At 37.4% G+C, this 22,961-nt stretch overlaps 1 protein-coding gene and 1 pseudogene across 5 annotated transcripts in view; one reads left to right on the top strand and one right to left on the bottom strand.

Moving 5' to 3' along the window:
• LOC135219151 (WD repeat-containing protein 37-like) overlaps positions 1–22,961 on the top strand; it is a 280,381-nt gene that overhangs the window by 214,733 nt on the left and 42,687 nt on the right. The gene's annotated exons all lie outside the window — the stretch shown is intronic.
• The window catches only part of LOC135220035 (WD repeat-containing protein 37-like), a 53,641-nt pseudogene that overhangs the window by 8,312 nt on the left and 22,368 nt on the right, over positions 1–22,961 (bottom strand).

The following is a 22,961-nucleotide window of genomic DNA, read 5'->3' on the forward strand; positions in this document are numbered from 1 at the left end:
ATATAATTTAATTTTAAGTACTTATATTATTGGCTTTCTTTTTATGTCATTGTTTAGAATAAGTTAGCTTAAGTACTTAGTTTATATTCTGTAATATAACTGATTCACTTATATTATATCCCTCTATTTTACAACTGATTTGTCATTGTCCTTTTTCCCATCTTGTCTGTTTCTCTGGTACTCTTTCATAGGCCGACACGAGCTGAGCCCAGAAAAGGGATTTTGACGTAGGAAAAATCTATTTCTGGGTGATTGGCTCGTGTCGCCCAATGAAACCCACCCTGTATGCTTGCCCTCCCTGCAGGACAAGATGTTCATAGATTAAGGATGACCGCTAGGGGCGCTGCTGTCCGTGGCGTCCCTAGTAGTAGTAGTAGCGGCCGCATCGCCCGTTGGTATCAGCTTCTCTCTAGTGGGGATTTTGATTGGAAGGTCTAAATGGGGGATGTCTCGTGGGTAGTGATCCCACTCGCCCCTATTCTCATACCGACACTTCTTTTAAAGAGTGAGCGAGTCCAGTTTTACTGACATTTTCTTAATTTGTTTGTTTTTCTCTAGTAATTTTAGATTAATTTTACCTAGAAAGAATGATATTAAGGATCCTTTCATAGGGCTTGACACGAGCCCCAACTCACCCAGAAATAGATTTTTCCTACGTCAAAATCCCTTTTTTTTGTTTTGTCTTTCATAAACACTGTCAACTACAGCATTAATTCTTACGTGAAAAGGCTTGGATGCTGTAGCATTTGCAAACTGCTGTGGATTGTTTTGGTTAAGAATAGATGCTGCAGGGTTTTCTGGGGAACCTCTTAAATTGACCATATACCACAGTCCCAGTTCCTCTCGACGTAAGTCTAGAGGGAGCTCTTCAGTGTCAGTCTATAGACTTTCAACTGGAGATGTCTTAAATGCTCCAGAGAATATTCTTAGACCAGCATGATGAACTACATCCAACTCCTTAAGTTTGCTTGCATTTGCTGAAGAGTAGATTTGGCAACCATGCTCAAGCTTTAATTTACATAATGAGTCATACAACCGTAAAAGTGACTTCTTATCACCACCCCAGTTAAAACGCGAGACTACTTTTAAAATGTTAAGGGACTTCTTTACCTTAATTTTCAAGGAAACAATATGACTAGCCCATGTTACTTTCTTATCAAAGATTATCCTTAAAAACTTCACCTCCTCCTCATATGGTATTGAGTGTTGTGTCTCTCAGTTTAATATTTGGGATGGTTTCCTTTCGAGTACTTCTAGTCAAACGAACTGCCACAGTTTTGAAAGGGGAGAATCGAAAGCCATTGTCCTCCGCCCAATTGCTGACTAATTTAACTGACTTCTGCAAGAAATTACAAGCTGCAATAGCATCATCACTAGTGACATAAATAGCAAGGTCATCCACAAATAATGACGCCTTTACTGGAGGTGAGACACATTCAACAATGATGTTTATAACCATAGCAAATAAGGTGACACTCAACACACTGCCTTGTGGGATGCCTTCCTCCAGCTCAAAAGCAGTAGACAAGGTATTTCCAATTCTAACTTTAATTTCTCTGTCACTTAGAAATGACCTGTAAGATATAACATATTACCTCCTATTCCCATGTCATGAAGCTGTTTAATAAGTACCAAAATGCCAAGTAGTGTCATAGCCTTTTTCGAGATTGTAGAAGACTCCAATAGTCTGACAGCATTTTGAGAAACCTTGCTGAATTTGGGTTGATAATCTTAGTAGGGGGTCCAGAGTGGAACGATTTCTCCTAAATCCAAATTGGACAGATGATATCAAACAATTTTTCTCTAGATGCCACATTAGTCTAGAATTCACCATCTTCTCAAACAATTTGAACACACAACTTGTAAGAGATAATGGCCAATAGCTTGTAGGAAGATGTGGATCTTTCAATGGTTTCTTAATATGAACAATAATTGCAATCTTCCAAGAAGGGGGAAGAAGGGAAGAATACCAGTTTCCCATATTTTGTTAAAGATTTTAAGGAGATAGGATTTAGCAGAACTGGAAGATTTTTCAGCATGCTATAAGAATGTTATCATTCCCAGGGATGCTGATTCAGCATGATAAAAAATTATTAATAAAGAAATGCATTAGAATAGATGGGGCAGCTGATTAAGTACAGAACACTAAGTACAGTAAATCTAGAGAGAGAGAGAGAGAGACGAGAGAGAGAGAGAGAGAGAGAGAGAGAGAGAGAGAGGAGAGAGAGAGGACGAGAGAGAGAGAGAGAGAGAGAGAGCGATGAGAGAGATCTCAGGTCCTCCAAGGATAACTGTTGTAAAATATACACAAACTGTTGACAGTAATGGAGTACACAATCTCTATCGCTTAAAGGGGGAAGTTTATCTAGCCCCCTCAAAGTTCTCCTCATTCATATGAATTAATGGAATGAAGAGGGCCATGCTGACAACGGTGGGAACACAATAGTCTATGAACATAGTGGTGCGGCAACAGATGTTGAAGATGGTGGTATTGAAGCAGCAGGGTGTTGGTGAGGCTATATATGGTGAAGACAGTGACCTTGTGAGATGGTGTTATGTAGTGAAGCTGCAGCACAAGGTGAAGGTTGTGCTGAGCCAGCAGAAAGTGAAGAGAGTAATGCTGCAGCAATGGTGACTTCAGTCAAGAAGACAGTGGCAGCCATGGCTGGATGAAGACAACACTCTGGGCTTTGGTGATGAAGGTGGTAATCCTGACTTTGGTGATGGAAATGATGGTTTGGGCTGTTGTGGCAAACAATCCAGACTGCTCAAATGATGATTTAAAGAAAAGTATATTCTGAAACACTACTATCAGTGTATTCCTCGACCATACTGTGGGCATATTAACATTGGCAACCAAATTTACTGTCATGCCATCTACTGGGAAATTATGATGGACAACAGATTCCTTTGAGGAATGGTCCACCACAACCTGTTTGAAAAACAGTCCAAAGTAGCACTTAAATCAAGACCAATTATATGAACTTCACGACCATAATCTAAGGATTTCATTAGGACAGCACTATTGAAAGACCCAGACCCATTTGCTTGAGAACAAAGAGAAGATAGGCTGGAGATGAGAAATGATTTTGTAGAGGATTAAGTACAGAAAAGACATGAATTACAGGACTTAACACTTTAACTTATTTCTCCATTATTTTTAAGTTACAGTTTAGGCTTTACTTCTCTATCTTTTTGAGTGCATTCTTTACTGGGGTTCTTGAGTGTGTTGCATTATGCTTTTTTTTCAGCTAGGGTTGCAGCTTGGCTTGAAATAAAGAAAAATGCACAGTAGTATGTACTGCTATACAGTAAACCTCTCGTATTTGCAGGGGATGTGTACCAGACCTCTCCGGGAACAGTTAAAATCTGCGAGTGCTTAAAACCTCTAAAAACACTTATAGCTGTGTACCTTGAAAGCTCAAATACTAAATGTATAACTTAAATATCCTACATCAAATACTATACCTTAAATTATTATCCTATTACACATTGTATTAAACTTTGAAATTATATTATTATTATAATTTCAAAGTCATCTTAAACATTTTACCCTTAAAAATATATACAAACAGCCAATAACAGAGAGAGAGAGAGAGAGAGAGAGAGAGAGAGAGAGAGAGAGAGAGAGAGAGAGAGAGAGAGAGAGAGAGAGAGAGCAACATCATATACCTGACCATCAAGAGTGAAATTATTTTATGAATTATTTCGGAGACAGAGAATAATATGAGAGAGAGAGAGAGAGAGACGAGAGAGAGATGAGAGAGAGAGAGAGAGACCGAGAGAGAGAGAGAGAGAGAGCAACATCAATACCTGACCATCAAGAGTGAAATTATCTATGAATTATTTCGGAGACAGAGAATAATATGAGAGAGAGAGAGAGAGAGAGAGAGAGAGAGAGAGAGAGAGAGAGAGAAATAACTCCTTACGATATAAAAAGATTGAAGTGAATTTCTATTGGCAACACTTCTTCCCCTCTGCCAATACATTTATCAAAAACTGTCATTCACTACCCCTCCCTCCTTTCTTGAAATAGACAAAAAGACTGGGAATCGCTATTTTTTTATCAATGTTATTAATATTTGAAATTAGTTATTGGGTAAATCAAATATTATCTATCATACTACAAAACAAATAAACATACATAAGTAAGAGAGAGAGAGAGAGACCTTACCTTACAGACCTTACATCTTGTTCGGGTTGCCCCAGGTCCCTCAGTGTGAGGCCACCTACTAAAAAAAAGGTCTACCAGAGAGTTGCTAGTACATCTTCCGGTATATTTTGCATCTTCCAATCTTGGATGGTCTGGGATGCAGTTTAGATATTTGTCGAGCTTATTCTTAAACACATCTACGCTCACTCCTGATATATCCTCAGATGAGCGGCAACGCATTGAATAGACGCTGCATTATCGATGCTGGTGCGTAGTGGATTAATGTCCTGTGGCTTTCCTTATTTTTCCTGGTATAGTTTTGGGCACTATTAATCTACCTCTGCTGCTTGCTCTTTCTGATATTTTTAGTTCCATGATATTTTCTGCTATTCCTTCTATCTGTTTTCCATGCCTGAATTATCATGTAGCGTTCTCTTCTTCTCCTAGACTATATAATTTAAGAATTGTAGTCTTTCCCAGTAGTCTAGGTCCTTAACTTCTTCTATTCTAGCTGAAAGGACCTTTGTACACTCTCTATTTGTGCAATATCCTTTTGATAGTGTGGGTACCATATCATATTGCAATATTCAAGTGGACTACGAACATATGTTTTATAAAGCATAATCATGTGTTCAGCTTTTCTGTTTTGAAGTGCCGTAACATTCCCATTTTTGCTTACATTTTGCCAACAGAGTTGCTATTTGATCATTGCATAAATGTTCCCTATTCATCATCACACCAAGGTCTTTAACTGCTTCCTTATTTGTGATGGTCTCATTATTAGGTCCCTTATATGCATATAGCTTTCTTTCTCTGTCTCCCATATTTATTGATTCAAATTTATCAGAGTTAAATACCATCCTATTACCTCTGGCCCAATCATATACTTTGTTAAGGTCTCTTTGTAGAGCGTTCCTATCTCATCACAAGTAATTCTCTACTTATTCTTGTGTCATCTGCGAAACTACTCACTACCGAATCCATAACATTATTGTCTATGTCTTCAATCATAATAACAAACAGTATTGCAGCTAACACCGTACCTTGCGGCACACCGGATATTTACCTTGGCTCATCCGATTTCTCGTCGTTTGCAATAACTATCTGTTTTCTGTTGTGTAAAAATTCCTTTAACCATCTTCCTACTTTATCCACGATATTGTGTTTTCTAATTTTCTTCGCTAATATATTATGGTCTACTTTATCAAAAGCTTTTGCAAAGTCTAAATAAACCACATCTGTTTCATTTCCGCTTTTCATATTTTTGAATATGTTCTCACGGTGGACTAACAGTTGGGTTTGTGTACTTTTTCCGGGTACGAAACATGTTGTCCTGTATTAAACAAATTATTTTTTATTAAATGTTTCATAATATTTTTCTTCATTACCCTTTCATACACTTTCATAATATGTGATGTTAGACACAGGCTATAATTACTTGCCTCTTAGTCTTGATCCACTTTTGAAAGTAGGGGTAATAATATGCTAATTTGTGCTCATCATAAATCTTGCCTGTATCTACACTTTGTCTTAATAATATTGCAAGCCCCTGCTTGCGATAGAATGAACTACTTTCTTTAACAAAATAGCAGGAATTCCATCAGGCCCTGCAGCAGCTCCATTTTAATTTCATTAATAGCCTGCACAATATCAGCTTCATTAATATCTATGTCAGCTAAATATTCACTATTTTCATCCCTTACTTCTATATCATTATCTTCATTATCTATTCTAGGGGTGAATTCTCTCTTATATCGTTCTGCCAGTATGTTGCAAATTTCCTTTTTTTCATTCGTTAATCTCCCTTCAATTCTCAGAGGGCCTATTTCTATTCTTCTTTTATTTCATCTTCTTCGCATATGAGTATAATAGTTTGGGGTTTTGCTTGATATTTAATAGGGTTTTTTCTTCCAAGTCCCGTTTTTCATTTTTCTTTTGATTGTATAATCTTTTGTTCTGCATTTTCCTATCTTACTTTTTATTTCTATAAACTTTCCATGCATTTTTTTCTTTTGCAAGACCTTTTTTCCACTTTCTGATTTTCTGGAACAAGATCCTTCTGTCTCTTGGTATGCATGAATGATGTTTACTTTTCTTCTTCGGTATATATTTTTCCACTATTTTCTCCAATTTATATAATATCTCCGTATTTACCCTTATGTCATCACTTACGAAAATGTTATCCCAATCTTTGTTTAATTCTTCATTAATTTCTGACCATTTTATATTTTTTACTGTAGAAAGTTGTATTTTTCCATATCCTTCCCACTTTTCATTTCTTGCTTATCTCTATTTTCACTTGCTTTGGAATGAACTGTTAATTCTATGACATTATGGTCTGAAACTACTCGCATTATAAACCTATTAATTTCTTTAACATAATTCATCTCGTTCACAAATACTAGGTCTAAAGTATTTTCCTTTCTTGTTGGCAGTGATTTATTTGTTGAATGTTGTATTCTAGTAGCATATCTAATAGCTTTTCAAATTGTCTCTTTATCTTCTGCACTACTATTACTCTCTTTTTTATATGTATAAGTACAACCACAATCTCCTATTCGTTCTTTCCATTCTACGAAAGGAAAGTTGAAGTCACCAGATAGGAGAATAGTCCAGTCCTTGTGATTTCTACATATATCATCCAATTTTTCAATTATTAAGTCAAACTCTTTAGTATTAGGAGGTCTATATATTACTATGTTCATCAATTTTTCAGATTCAAATTCTACCGCTATTAGTTCACATTCTGAGATACTATATTTTCTCATATATTTTTCCTTGTTTTTTGTCTTTCCCATATATTGCGGTTCCCCCTTGATTCCTATTTTTTCTATCTGATCTATAAGTTTGGAACCCTTTTATTTGATCATCATTCCCAGTCTCTTGGGAATACCAGTTTCACTTATATTCATTATATCTATTTTCTTTTCATTTTGGTTAGTTCTTCTAAGACTCTATTTTTCTTTTTGAGTTACATGAACTAAACCCTGCGCATTCATCACTATGATGGTTTGCGTGTTTTTCTCATTCATTTAATACTGGTAGTATAAGGATTTTCCCCATGTCTCTTTCCTGTTCTGGTATGTTGTTCTTTTTTCATTTCCAGAAATTCTGACATTAAAAATCCAACTTTTCCATAATATTTGATCTTCTTCATCATAATTATTCATTTTGTGTCTGAATCTGCAATTTTCTCCGTTTCTGCAATATCCTCTTGCATAATAAATACAGTATTATCTCTTGAGTAGAATTTCGGAGCTGATGCTTTGAAATTTTTTGCTGACACCTCTGCATATTCATTGGTGGTTTGCTTTTCTCTTTTACCTGATATTCTTGATTTCTCTCTTTATTTGTTTCTTTCTTATTTTGGATTTTATTACTTGGTTGGTTATTTATTTGATTATGATTCATGGCTACTAGGGTGCATATATTTGCATTTTTTGTCGAAACTTACATCCTTTTCCTTCTTTTAGGTTTTTACATATTTTTGGATGCAGATCTCTGCAATCATCCCCATAATCCATCTAAGTATGCACATTACCATATATTTCATAGTTTTGACATATCTTAGGATGTTTGTAGTAACATCTCTCCAAATCTTGCAATTCCCTCTTTCCAAAAGGTTGCAGATTTTGTCTTTCTTGTCTATTTTTTTCCTCTTTCCCGTCATTGTATAGATCTGGGTAGAGCCTCTTCGGGATTTGCTTTTCTGTTGTCATATCGTAATTTTATTTCTTTGTAGGTATGCTGCTTTATTGCCTCATATGTAGTATCAATGAGTATCTCTGCATCCATACTTTATCTTGTTCTTTGTTTTCCTTATTTTTTCTGTCATTTCATTTTGTTTACTTCTCTTCCGTTTTCCTCTTCTTCTTTTTCTTCTTCTTCTTCCTCTTCCTCCTTCTTCTTCATCCTCAACTATTTGTACATTCAATCCTTGATTTAATAACATTCGTCTATCCATGAAGACATGTTGAACAAAAAAAATGTGTATCTTTTCTCAAATCTTGTAGTGACCTCAGCACACTGTGGATGGGTCGGAATGTTGCATGCAGCACATTTTCTGATTAGGTTTTGTGGATTGACTATGCTATACCAAACCTTACACAGTTTGCATGCTTTTGGCATTCTTTTTCCTAATCGCATCAACTTAGGATATTCACAAGATTCACCTTATTCATTTTCTTTGTCGGAATATGTTGGTTTATGTATATTTTCTTTATGAGTCTCTTGACCACTTGGATTTTATTTGGAACTTCTTCAATTATTTTCAAGATGTTTTCATTAGATTTGTTCCAGTTTGAAGGATTATATCCTTCTAATATATCTATGAATGCTTTTGTATCTTTTTGGTTAGGACTGTTGCTGATTTCATAGATGAGAAATGCCAGTTCCCTTCCTGCTACCTCATCGTATTGCGAATCTGCTAAACACGCCAAATTACGCCACCTCTTCCCGCAGTTGGAACTTACTGCCATCTTGTTCTGATATATAGTATTACACTTGATAAACTAACTTAGAAGACGCTTTATCCTACTATTTTCCCTATCTTATCACCGATAGTTCACGAACACTTCTAGATATTTCTCAAATTCTAGTCGTATGTTAAACTTGTGATATCTGTTGATTAATCTGACTTCACGCGGGTACGTCTCACCAAGCAAGATGGCTACTACTACGAGAGAGAGAGAGAGAGAGAGAGAGAGAGAGAGAGAGAGAGAGAGACAGAGAGAGAGAGAGAGAGAGAGAAAGGAAAATTTTATTGTTATTATTTAATGTCATTAAACTTAATATTATTTGAAAATTAGTAGGGTGATGTGGGTGAATACCGACCGAGGGGGTACACTGACCAATGCTCTGGTACCATGTCTATTTCAAATTGCACACTGAAACTCGCCACCAACATAGCAACCCATCTCAGTCAACAAAACACGTGAGCAACAGGTTTCCGCCATCATGACGTCTATGTTTATCAGGTAAGAAAATTGAATTTTTGAATGTCTGTTGTAATTTTTCTGCTTCTCATATATGTTGTTCCCCGTATTCGGGGGAATTTATACTAGATCCTCCTTGCAAATAGCTAAAACCTGCAAATAGTTGAAACCTACAAAAATGCTTAAAACTGCCTATTTTGTTAGGTAAAACTCAAGAGGTTTATCACAAAAGTGCATTTTATGATGAAATCAATAAAAAAAACCTGGAATTAGTGGATATTTCTCAAAGAAAAATACCTCAAATAATGGGGGTATATGGTCCAGAGAGCAATCCATGAATATGTGAGTCTGCTCCACCACTTTCGTGGTAAGAGAGGAACAGCTCCAGCAAGTAGTCAATTGTTTCTGCCCTTTCCCATATGCGAGGAGGAGGGAGTTATGATTCGTAATTATTTGGTGTGTGTGTGTGTGTGTATATATATATATATATATATATATAATATATATATATATATATATATATATATATATATATATATATATATATATATATAGATATATATATATATATATATATATATATATATATATATAGATATATATATATATATATATATATATATATATATATATATATATATATATATATATATATATATATATATATATATATATATATATATATATATATATATATATATATATATATATATATATATATATATATATATATGAACATTATTATAATAATGTCACTTTTATATTTATGTAACTTATCAAGTAATTACATTGCTGGATCCCAAACTGAGATTGAGGTGGGATATGGTTAATTCTACCTCAAACATTATTAATGATAATGAAGAGAAAATAGAAAATAAAAGCATCTAATCAATGCTTGTTGTTCCTCACCTGATAAGAGAGCTAAGAGAGTTGCTACAGAAAGGTACTGCCTCTGGTCGGCGCTCATCTTATCCCAGAGGGGTGTGGCTAGTTGGCCACACGTCACCCCTATCAACAGTAGAGCTTTGTAGCAAGGGATGAACCCGGTGACTACTCAGCATCACAGGTAACAAGTTACTGCTGCCTGGGCATGTAACTGACTAAACAAGACCAGATTATACAACAATGAACACCTACACCAAAAAACATAAAATACTACCAAACCCAACTAAAATTAACAAATAGAGGGCACTCCAAGCACTAAGTACCTCCAGACTCTCCTTAAACACAACACCTGATATCAAGGTGAAATTACAGATAAGAAGAAAATGCTTCCTACGCTTCCTCCCTTACAGAAAAAAAATGCTTCCTATTGCTTCCTCTCCAAACACCCTGTCAGTCATGGATAATGGCCCTAATGCACTGCACTTATCGTAAATCACTTCCACATCCTTCAAGTAATGTTGCAAAGACTGATCAACACTTCCAATGGGTAGCCTGTAAAATAGCTGAAATAGAGAAATTATCTCTAAAGTGCAATGATGTGGCCACCAATCTCATCTCATGAGCTCTAGTTATTACTAAATTCAGGTACTCCTCCCACTTGTATATGGGTTTCCCTACTCAGATCCTTCAGGAAAAATGCTAAGCCATTCTTAGACATGACCTGTGACAGGCTCTTTAACCGAGCACCCAAAATGATTAGAGGGCTCTCGAATCCTTTCCAGTTTGTCTAAGTAATACCTTAGTGCTCTCACTGGGCACAGCATCCTCTCCTCCACTTCTGGGCCTAGGATTTCCATCAAACTTCTGACGACAAAGGATGAGGCTACGGTTTGTTGGGGTCTTCATTCTTTGCTAGAAAGCCCAATGTAAGGGAACATACTGCATCTCCTTGTGAGAAGCTCACCTTTCTTATCAAGGGCATGATATCACAACTTGACCCTCATTTGGCTGTTGCTAAAGCACCCAAGAAACCCTTGTATGATCTCTATGAGATGTGGTCTGAAGAGGTTCGAATTTGGGTCCCAATAGCCATTTAAGAACCACATCTAGATTCCAAGCAACCATTTCTGGGTCCTTGGACTTAAATGCTATCAAAAGACCTTATGAGTTCTGAGATGTCTTGGTTGGTAGAAATGTCTAACCCTCTTTGACGGAATACAGAGCTGAACATTGCCCTGTATCCTCTCATAGTTGAAGATGAAAGGCCTCTAGACTTCCTCCACGATGAATGACCAGAAAGTGCTGAAGACGCTGCTAGAGGAGCAACAGTAAAGCTGCAAGAAGGTTGCGGACTCACACTAACCTCCTTATACTTCTTAATAGGAGGAGGTGAACTGTCTGCAAGCGAAGACCCCCTCAGAGGCCGTGAGGCAAACAGACAGCGCCGCTGGTGCTTCTTGTCGGGAGAAGACACTCTGAGTCTAAAGACAAACCACCACCACCTACTAATGAGACCACTTTATTACTTATTGATTTTTCCATAAACACTCTGAAAAACAATCCCAATTCCATTACAGACTTAGCTAGAAAATCAAATTTCTTGTCAATGCTGCATTTGAGACTGGCTATGGTGTCAAAATTGGAAGTATGGGAACCTAGTAATGGAGGGTGTGGAAACAAAGTAGGAGGGTGAAGAATAGGAGAAACAGCAAGAATAAGAGAGAAGAAATAACGCTACGCTCTGCTTCTACAGGCAACGGCATAACCTCTAAGCTCGCCCTATTCTCAGCTCTACGGGCTGCTTTCCTCTTTCTAGCCCTACCCAACTGTTCGGTATGAGATTTAAAAATTTTCCACTCCTGGCCATCCCACCCTTGACATTCTGAGCAAATAATCTCCCTGTTATAATCTTGCCCACTACACTTTTACACATTTAGTATGAGAGTCATAATTGATCTTCAATAATCTAGTCTTGCAACCTTTGGTACACTACTACTGAATGCCTGAAGAACTAGTCACACATTGCATCAAAAAAGCAATGAAGTTAATCTTAGCTAACATTACTAACTAACAAAAAGACAACAAAATGAATACTTCACCAAAAGAATATTGGAAAACACAGGAAAAAATTACAGAGAGCTGCCAAAACACCACCAATGTTAGTCAGGAAGAGCAGAGGATGAATTGATAGCTCTCTGCTAAGCTGTACCTGGCGATCCCGAAAGTGGGTGGGTCCTGTTCACCTACACTAGCGATGATAGTGCCACCACAAATTTGAATTTTCAGGCTGCTGCAGTAGGAAGCTTTTAGCAATGTAATTTGCTTGGTAAGTAACACTAAGTTTGTGCTGAAATTTGATGATCTTGAAGCCTAACATCAATGTTATAATAATCTTCATGACCTTGAGGTTTATAAAATATTGATGAGATGACCAAGGACTCTATATTAAAGCTGTCAAAATTATTTACAGGACAAAATATAACATTAAAAATTGAAATCCTTTATCAATCTACAAGAGGTAAAACTATATGAGTTTTAGCTTCTACAATATGCATGATGCAATACATTTGGACATTTGCTACCAAACATAAGAAAAAAATCAAAACTGCAACATATTTCTCCCATACAATAAAACTTACCAGTATTAACAGAGTAATTTAAATTGTACATCATGCCTTATAACTAAATAATGTACTACTCACTTGTCTGTTACTACGGGGAAGTCTTGCAAGTCGATTGCCAGACAAATCATACAGCCTCACATGTCGATTATCATGAGGAATTGCAATAACATTAGTGGATGACACTGCTAGCCGATTAACCGGTGAATCTAATCGAATGGTGGCTAGAGGAGACCTCATATTTTTGACATCCCACACCTGTAATAGCAGTTATCAAAATCATTCACTCAAATTCAGAAGTTTGTTTTATGAAGCTGCCTCACGTTTTCTCATCATTTCCATAATCTAGTGATGCAAGACCTTCAAACGTATATACAGGCAGTCCCTTGTTGTTGGGGACTTGGTTAATGGCAATCCAGTGATTTATGGCGTCATAATGTGCTAAGTTCCGGTTATCGGCGCCATAAGGCACTGATAATAGAGTTATAGCGCCATAAGCACCATAAATCGCCGAGTTTCAGTTAGTGGCTGTTTTCTTCTATCAGCACCCCACCGAGAACAGAACAATCCCCGCCAATGGGACCGGGGGAATGCCTGTACTATATATAAGTAATATTACATATTCTTGATTATTTTCCAATTAGGCAGTCGCTGGTTATCGACAGACTCTGTCAATAGCGATCCAGTTTTATGGCGCTTGCCTAGTGCCATAAAATCGGCCATTTATGGCGCTATAACAGGCGCCCAGTTTCGATAAATCAGCACCATAAGATGCTGATAATATAGTTATGGTGCCATAAGGTGCCGATAATAGAGTTATGGCGCCATAACATACCTAACAGAGGCACCATTAAATGGGGACTGCCTTACTATGAATCTACGATAAATAGTATATACGTATACTACAAGTCTTTAAGAAAATGTCCACTCAAATACTCAAACACCTATTATCCAGTAAAATTGTAACAGTTTGGTTACAAAGATCATAGCAAGAGATGTCTACATAAATCCACATAGGATGAATATTAGCTTTAATTTCATAATTAAACAAGGCACTACCTATTTTGTCACAAAATGACTGGAAATGGGGACTACGACTAACAATCTTGGAATGTGCTGGTAACCATACTGTTTGGGATTATAATAGAGAAACAGGCCTACTTGGGTTACATTTTACCTGCATAACTTGGGAGGGGGTCCCTACTTCCTCAATATGGTATTTGAAAACTGCCTGTGCATTACAAAGTTTCTTTTCAGTAGACAGTAAATTATTTTACTTACAAGAAATTCGCATCCCCAGCATTCAATCTACTTAATGTAATAAAAAAGCAAAAAACCTGAAATAGTATCTACAGTTATTTAACGTAGTGGGTACTACTTCTGTACCTCATCAGCTAAAGTTAAAGTTAAGAATATCTTCTATTCATAACCATAAACATTGCTATGAGATGTGGTGACATTTTGCTATTCCTACTGAAGCCCTAAAGTTACCTTCTTAAATAGCAAATCAGTACCTAATAGCAATATAGCAATAAATAACTATCTGACATCCACACAAGTAGTTCTGAATGCACCGTGAGAAAGAGATTAGTAATCTATTAAATCAAAGTTACTAAAAACAGTGAGGTATCTAGTGTACAAGTAAGGAATTGCATTTTCCTCAGTCAGAATGCCGGAAAATACCCTGAAACTCATTTAAAAATTAAATTTACAATAAATTCTCTATTTATATCAGTTGCTGGTTTCTAAAATATGTGTACATATACTGCAATCATTGACACCAAGCTACCATACAGAAGAAATTTTGAGATAAAGTACATATGTAAAGTACTAGACTATATTGACAGCATACTTATTTTAACTCTAAAACTCTAATAGAGAAATAAATATCCTGAAATAATGTTTGCCTACTACTCTACTACATACTGTATTTGGTTAACAAGCAATTTGTCTGTGGATTGCAATATGAACAAAATTCATCTTCACCCTTATGATCATTAAAGTTTTCACTGAAAGATTTGATAGCTTAGACAGTGGGATTTAAAGTGATTTTAAGAAACAAATGTATTTTATGATAAAATTAGATTTTGCTATACTTACCAAGTAATTACATAGCTAAAAGTTTAAAAGTACCAGCAGCAAAATTCTGAAATTTGCGATATCGAATCTTTTATTTTAAAAGTGAAGGTAAATGTCCTGGCCCACTTTCAGGAAAGAGGAACAACTGAGCAGAAAGAACCAATTTGTTTATGTAAACGTCCATGTGTGGGATGGCAGGTGGGCTCCCATTCTGTAATTACTTAGTAAGTATATACAAAATCTAATTTTAATATAAAAATTCCATTTTTGTATTATGTAACTTACTAAGTAATTATATAGCTGATTCCCACATCGACAGGAGGTGGGATACATGGACTATTCTATTCCTAAACAATGTTGAGAGAGCAGCAGCATCATGATACTGCCTCTGGTATAGCCCTCATCTTAACCAGTAGAGACGGGACAGTATAGCCACGGGTCGCCTAGCACATAAGCAGGAGCCTCATAGCAGATTTCTGAACGCTAGTGAGGACTAACAAAGAGATGCCCCTGCCCAGGGTGCAGCACTGACAATACAGTGTTCCCCGCTTATCTGCGGGGAATAGGTACCAGAACCCCTCACGAATAGCTAGAACCCGCGAATAAAAACACTTAAAACTCCCTATTTTGTTAGGTAAACTCAAGAAAAACCAAAAAAAAATTTTATACCTGGTTTTTTTAATAGTTTTATCACAAAAAGTGCATTTTATGATGAAATTGATAAAAAAACCAGGAATATGTGGATATTTCTCATGGGAAAATACTGTGAATAGTTGAATTTTCCACGAATAATGGGGGCATATGTTCCAGAGAGAAATCCGCGAATACATGAATGGGCAAATATGGATGGGTTCACTGTACAACAACCAAAAAAAACTATACTATCTTCACATGCACTTATATAAATACACATTAAAATTACCACCACCCCAACCATTAAAAACTGGTGGGCACCCAGGTACACTGTACCCCTAGACATCCCAATAACACAACATAAAAATCAAGGTGAAATGTGATAAGGAAGACATATTTCCTACACTCCTCCCAATACCATGCCAGCCAACAATAAAGGTCGCAAGGTACTGCAATCTTCATAAGTCCTGAAGATAAAAAGAAGCAATACCAACTTGCACTTCCAGTAAGTCATTTCAAGAACGGAAGTATGGGAAAGATTGTATTTGAAAGCTAATGGACATCACTACTGATCTGACCTTATGTGCTTTTACTTTCACTAATTTGCAATCATCCTCTGCTATTTGAGCGTGTGCTTCTTTAATTACGTCCCTCAGGAAAAAGGATATCGCATTTTTCGGACGTGGACATGATGGATACTTGAATGAAGTCCAGAGCTTACTAGACGGGCCTCTAATACTTTCTGTTCTAACTGCTCTTAATTCTAAAGGATTGATACCATGGTTTAGTGGCATTCTCGTTTTTAACAAGACAAAACTCAATGTGAGAGACCATATTGTGTTGCCTGCTGCAAAACTGACTCTTTTGTCCATGGCTTGTACTTTGCTAACTCTTTTGGCTGTTGCTAGAGCCACTAAGAAGAGCATTTTCTTTGGCAAATTACAAAAAGAGGCTGAATCTAGGAGTTCAAACTGAGAACTAGAGACCAACTTTAGCACTTTGTCTAAATTCCATGAGACAAGTTCTGTGTTTCTCTTCTTCGTATCAAAGGATCTAATTAAAGAACGCCAAAATATTCTTAATTCAGGATAAATTGATGCCTCTGTGCCTGAACACCAATGCAAGCATTGCTCTGTATCCTTTTATGGTAAAGGATAATCCTTTGGTTGTCTTAAAAAAGAAATGGAAATCCACAATCCCTGTAAAAGACATTTTAGTAAAAGAGATTCTATTGCTTTTGCACCAGTTTTGGAATATTGTCCACTTGCCTTGGTATGTCTTTGAAGCTTCTCTCAAAAGCCCTTTTACTCTAAGGAGTCTTTTGATAGTTTGCACCCTGTCAGAGCCACATATGACAACTTTTGATGATGATTTGCTCTGATGAGTCGTTTGATAGTTTGTACCCTGTCAGAGCCAGAGATGACAACTTTTGTGAAAGAATTTGAAATAGGGCTGTCTGAAGAAGCTTTTTTTCTTTTGCAGAAGAAGTCTTGGAAAGTCTACCAGTAAACTCATTAGTTCCGGGAACCATTCCCTTAATGGCCAAAATGGTGTTATTAGTATCACTGTCACGTTCTGATGACGATGGAACTTGTTCAATACTTCCCTGATCATTGCGAACTGGGGAAATGCGTAGAGGAACTTGTCAGACCGATTGAATAGCATGGCATCAGTTGCCCATTGCTCAAAAGGATCTCGAATTGGGGAGCAAAAAAAGCGCATGTCATATGTTTTTGACATCATGAAAAGGTCCCAACATCGGTGTTCCCTAAAGATTCCGTAGGTCTAGAGCTACCCGTGGGTCTAAAGTCCATTCCGTCTGAATCACATGGTTTCAGTGGCTCAGCTGGTCTGCCAAAATGTTCATTTTCCCCTGAAGAAATCTGGTGATCAACAACGTCTGATTTTGTTTTGCTCATACAAGGAGGTCTCTTGCCACCTTGCAGAGGGAGAAAGACTGTGTTCCTCTTGTGCTTATATAGGCTAGAGCAGTTGTGTTGTCCGAGCGGACTGCAACTGTCTTCAGGACACTACCAAGGAAAATGTCATCAGGCCCAATTGTATTGCTTTCCACTCCTTGATGTTTATATGCCAATGAAGTTGTTCCTTTACCATGTCCCAGAGATTTCCTTGTTTTCTAAGAGAGCTCTCCAGCTCCGATCTGATGTGTCAGAATAGTCTCAGAGCTCTCCAGCTCTGATCTGATGCATCAGAATAGAAGTTTCGGTCTGGGTGCCAAGGAAAAAAAAGAGACTTCCCTTCTAGCAACCTGTCTCTTGATTTCCACCAACACTGGTGTTTCTTGATTTCCGGAGTGATCAGAACTTGAATGAGTCGGGATGCCTTTTCCTGATCCATTTGTCTCTTAGGTAGAACTGAAGAACTCTTAGATGAAGTCTCCCTAAAGAGACAAACTGCTCTATTGAGACCAATGTTCCCAGGAGACTTATCCAGCCGTAGGCCGTGCAATACTGAAGATTCAGGTATTCATCTATTTTCTGCAGACAGGACTCCACCCTTTTCGGGGAGAGAAAAGCCCAAAAACGACGAGAGTTGAGAGTCATTCCCAAATTAAAAATGAAGAGAGTTGAGAGTCATTCCCAAATTAAACTAATCTGACAAGGGGTCATCTGTGATTTTTGGTGATTTATTACTAATCCTAGTTCCTGTGCCAGTAGCCAAGAGTTTCTGAAGGTCCTCCATACATTGTTCCTTCGATTTGGCTCGAAGAAACCAGTCGTCCAAGTAGAATGCTATGTTGACTCCACTAGATGGAGCCAACCTGCTAAGGGAGCGAGGATGCGTGTGAATGCTTGTGGGGTGGTTGACAGCCCAAAGCATAGTGCCTGAAATTGAAACACTTGATCCCAAAACACAAATCTCAGGAACTTTCAGGAATTCAGATGGACTGGTATGTGGAAGTATGCGTCTTGAAGATCTATTGATACCATCCAATCCTTTTGATGGATGGATGCTTCCATTTTGAATTTCGTCTTTTAGACGAATATATTCAGGGCACTTACATCCAGCACTGGTCTTCATCCCCCTGATGACTTCAGCACTATGAAGAGGCACTTGTAGAACCCCTCCAAATCTTGCTCTGGGACTACTTCTATCGCTTCTTCTCAAGAAATTATGACAATCCTCCTTGAGAGCCAAAAATTGCTGTGAATTCTTGGAGTCAGCGATGAAGGTGACTGGCCTCTTGGCTAAAGGATGAGTTTCCAGAAACAGAATATCATAGCTGTCTTAATACTTCTACCACCCATCGCTTTACTCCTCTCTGGTCCCACTTCTCCCAATAATGAAGGATCCTGGTACCTACTTTTATATGGAGGACATTGTGCTCATTTTTTAGAGGGAAGTTTTGTCATGGATTTCTTAATGATCCTGACAAGAACCCTACATTAACTTGAGTTCTGACAGAAGGTCTTTGACCCCTTCTTCAAAAGGGATAGGGCTGCAAAAGGTAAAGACTTAAAAGCTGAAACATACATTTCCTTAGGTCATCTTGATGACTTTGAAAGTAAATCCTGTGTAGACTTCTTCTGTAGTTCACAAGACATCCCATCCATTACAGCCTTAGGGAACAGACCTTCTCTCGAGAGAGGCGAATACAGCAGGGCTGATCTCTGGACTGATGTCACTCCTTTCATGGTGTAAGAACACCATAACTCCCTCTTCTTTAATACTCCCATGGCATAGAGGCTGGCCAGCTCCCTAGAGCCTATAGTCCAGTCAAGGAAACTCAAAATTTTCAAGACTTTAAAAATATTAAGAAAATGGTCCGGTTCAGCTGACGATAACATGGTCTTGGCCACAGAAAAGGCTAACCTCCGGGCCGAGTCGATGAGACTGGAGAAGTTCCCTTGAGTGTAGGTAGCCACACCAAAGAAGGAACTTCTGTCACGTAGTATGAGTATCTTCTCTTCAAAAGATGAGATGGTGGATAACTACAGTTAAATTTATCCAATTCTCTCTTCTCTGACATCCATTTTTTCACTTCTTTGAGAGCCATCCTAGCTGAAATAAAAAGCACCACCTAGGTTACGTGAGCAGACTCTGCAGGACTTCTGCTCAATTGGAGAATCAACACTGGAGATGAAGGTGTTGCAGGAGAGAAGTAAGTTGGGTAGCTCTGTAGTAGGTAGAGAAATAAAGATACACGAGTTGTAGGATGAGTTTCTTCTTCCACTTCCTCTTCCTCTTCTTTCTTGACCAAAGATACCAGAGATGTTGCTAAGTCCCTTGTAGTCGTGGATAGCTTCTTTAAATAACTCAAAATGTTGTTCAAGCGCTATTTAATCGGAGCGAGAGAAGGATTCATAAACCCTGAAGGTTGTTGTAAAGGTGCTGGAGCTACAAACCTAGTATTCACTGGTTGATTCTCAAAAAGAGAAGCTCTATTCAAAGGTAAAGATGGGCATCTAGCTGACTCTCAGTGATCATCCAAAATTGAGGACTGACTGTCTTGCTGTACAAGAAGGCTCTCATCCAGGTTTATGATGGGGCAGCTCTGGGACCAAAGACTGTCATGGAGTGAGAGGGTGCTTGGGCACAAGTAGGTGCTTGGAGGCAAGTGGATGTTTGGGCCCAAGTGGGCGCTGAGGAGCACGAGATTGCTCAGGCGCAAATGGGCCTGCAATCAGAGCATCCTGTTGTGGTGCCAGATGGTGCTTAAACAATTGAATCTACAGGTGTTACCGCACATTTGTGTCTCGCTACACTTGATGTTTGTCTGAATGCTCATTGAAAAAACACTCTGGGCTGTCCCACGAGGGAACAGCTTCTCTCACTCTCCTACAAGGCACCTGAGGGGTGCGAGGTATTTCTGCTGACCTTTTCAATGGTCTTGACTTATCACTGTTGCACCATTGACGCTTCTGTTCCGAACTTGAATCATCGGAACTAGCTGAAAGACGATGCGTTTCATGAAACATACCTTTCCACTGATTACCTGTTGACACCTGGCCGTTTTAGGCAGGACAGACTGAGGGGCCAACTACCTGGGGACAGACCCCACCGCCCTCCGCTGGGCTTCTGCTATAGCTTCTCCCTGGTGTTGGGGAGTATGCTAGGGACCTTTGCCTAGGAGAATCATTGGGCCAAAGTAACCAGCTCCTTACAATCACTCCCAATAATTTTATTTTCCATAAAAGCTTTTACAGAAGCCCCAATTTGAGCTACTGTGTTCACTAACATGTCAAAGTTTTTCTCAAGAATGGCTCAGGAGCGCAGGAAATGGGTCCGGGGTTAGGTGGAAGAGAGGCAGGACTATTAATGAGGGACAAAGCAGCGAGAGGAACAACAGGTGATTCAACAGGAGAATTAACTGATTTCCCGACTAGCTAAACTCTTTTCCCTAGCAGTCGCTCTTCTCTTTCTGTCTTTCTCTAGTTTATTCAAATGAGAGTTTAAAATTTTCCAAACCTTACTTCCCCAATCCTTACACTCAAAAGTCAAACTAGCTGAACATACTTGTCCCTTGCAAGATGTACATTTAGTGTGCGAATCATACTTCGCTGAAGTGAGTCTAGTACGTATTGTAGCCTGTGCTGCAATAATGAATACCCACCGAACTTGTGTCAGACATCTTTAAACTCGCAAGTTGAAAAGTAAATTCTTATCTATAATCATCATTATAAGTCAAAATTCAGAGGAAATCCTATAGTATGTATATCTAATTGCTGAAAGGCTTCCGAAACAAAAATACCTCAACAATTTAAGAAATAATTCCACAAACTTCAATTAGAAGAATTTAAAAACATTGCTGCTGCTCACAACCATCGCCGAGAGCCAGCATAAACAAATTGGTTCTCTCTCTATTTACCTTTATTTTTAAAACAAAAGAATCGTTACCACAAAATTTCGGGATTTAGCTGCCGATACTTTTACACTTTTAGCTATGTAATTACTTGGGAAGTTGCATATACAAAAATACACAGTACATACTAATAATGCACATAATACACTTAGGTATTAAAATCAATATTCTATACTGTATACCTTCCAGACAAGCAGGTACTGTAGCAACATCACATTAAGGGGAGTGCCAATGCCATAAGTCCCTATTATAAAGTAAATGACTGTTTCTTCCTTATGATAAAATGGATTTGCTTCAAATCTTTACCACTTATTCTACAACTAATAATGAAAATTCTATTGTGGGAAAATTTAGAAATTCGACCTCTAAGTTCATTTGTTTTGTAGTTGAGAAAAATCATGTCATCACTTTTCAAAAATAATATGCAAAAACAAAAGTTGCATATAGTATAAGTGATTTTCCCGATGACAAAATAAAAATATATAGTCATATGTACTACACTCTGTAAGTTTCACTGAAATTAATTCAGTCTCCTTGGAGAAATAAGCATTTAGTTTGACAAAAGTAAGTTTTGAGAAAACAGCAAATAAAATAATTTTTGGACTTTCAAGAATCCTGAGAGAATTAGGACATATTGAGCAAGACACTACCACTAGAGAGAATGTGATACACTACCACTAGAGTGAATGTGATATTTTAGTGGGGTGACAATTATATTTGTGTGTATAAAATTTTTTATAATCTTTTTACAGGATTTCTTTACATTTTGTCATTCACAGTGCCATAAAGCGTGTAAAAATTGTCCATGAACCAATATATCTTCAGCAATAATGTTTTAAGATATCCAATCTATCTTCAGCAATAATGTTTTAAGATATGTTTATTCAAAGACATAACAGCCCAAAACAGTGTATAACTTACTTTATCCTATCCAGAATTATTCATACAGACTTTATATAAATCTATTTACAATTTGTGGTTCACAATGCCATATAAGTGATGAACAAAATTGTCAATAAACCAATATATAAAATTTTTTTTAGCATTATTGTTTCAGGATATGTTTATTTAGACATAAAACCTTTGAGAAGTGCTAATAACTAAAATTTGATAATTCATTGAAATTTGGTGGTCAGCACGCCCCTTAAACAATACTTTAAATATGAAAGGACTAAAACTAAATCTGTTTACGGCACAAGTCATTACTTTCACAAGCACAATTTGCAAAAACTAACCTTAACACTTCGATCATCCGATCCAGACACTACCTTGTCTTCTCGTGTAAGGACACTGAAGTCACACTCCTGAAACGAAATCATGATGATTTTATTCTCCAATGATGACAAGATGAAAGTTATACAAAAAGAATACATTCATAATCAAAATTCTTATTTTTTTATCCAATTCATAATTACATATACTATTATGTTCTGACTTCCACAGGCGAGAAAACACCCAGTCACTCATGTGTATCAATCAATACAGATGGGCAAAGCTGGCCTTAAGATGCCCAACATAATTCAACTTTCTGAGTATCAACACATCAAAAGCCAAAGTGCAAGAAAAAAGAAAAAGAAAAGAGGGCAATTACAGGGTTTATACAGAACAGATACCTTTTAGTGCATTGAACATCTGTTTCATACATATCCATTAATTGTATATTGCAAGAATAGCCATTTATGTCGGTGGACAAAAGAGTCTAGAGACCACACTGGATGTAGCCATATACATAATCGCAGTAGTGGAGACTGAAGTCAAACCTAGGTCATTCTAGACTTGAGATTAACAGGCAAGTAAGGAGCATGAGAATGTGATGGAGCACTCACCGCCAA

The sequence above is a fragment of the Macrobrachium nipponense genome, chromosome 1 (genome assembly GCF_015104395.2).
Source record: "Macrobrachium nipponense isolate FS-2020 chromosome 1, ASM1510439v2, whole genome shotgun sequence".
Lineage (NCBI taxonomy): Eukaryota > Metazoa > Arthropoda > Malacostraca > Decapoda > Palaemonidae > Macrobrachium > Macrobrachium nipponense.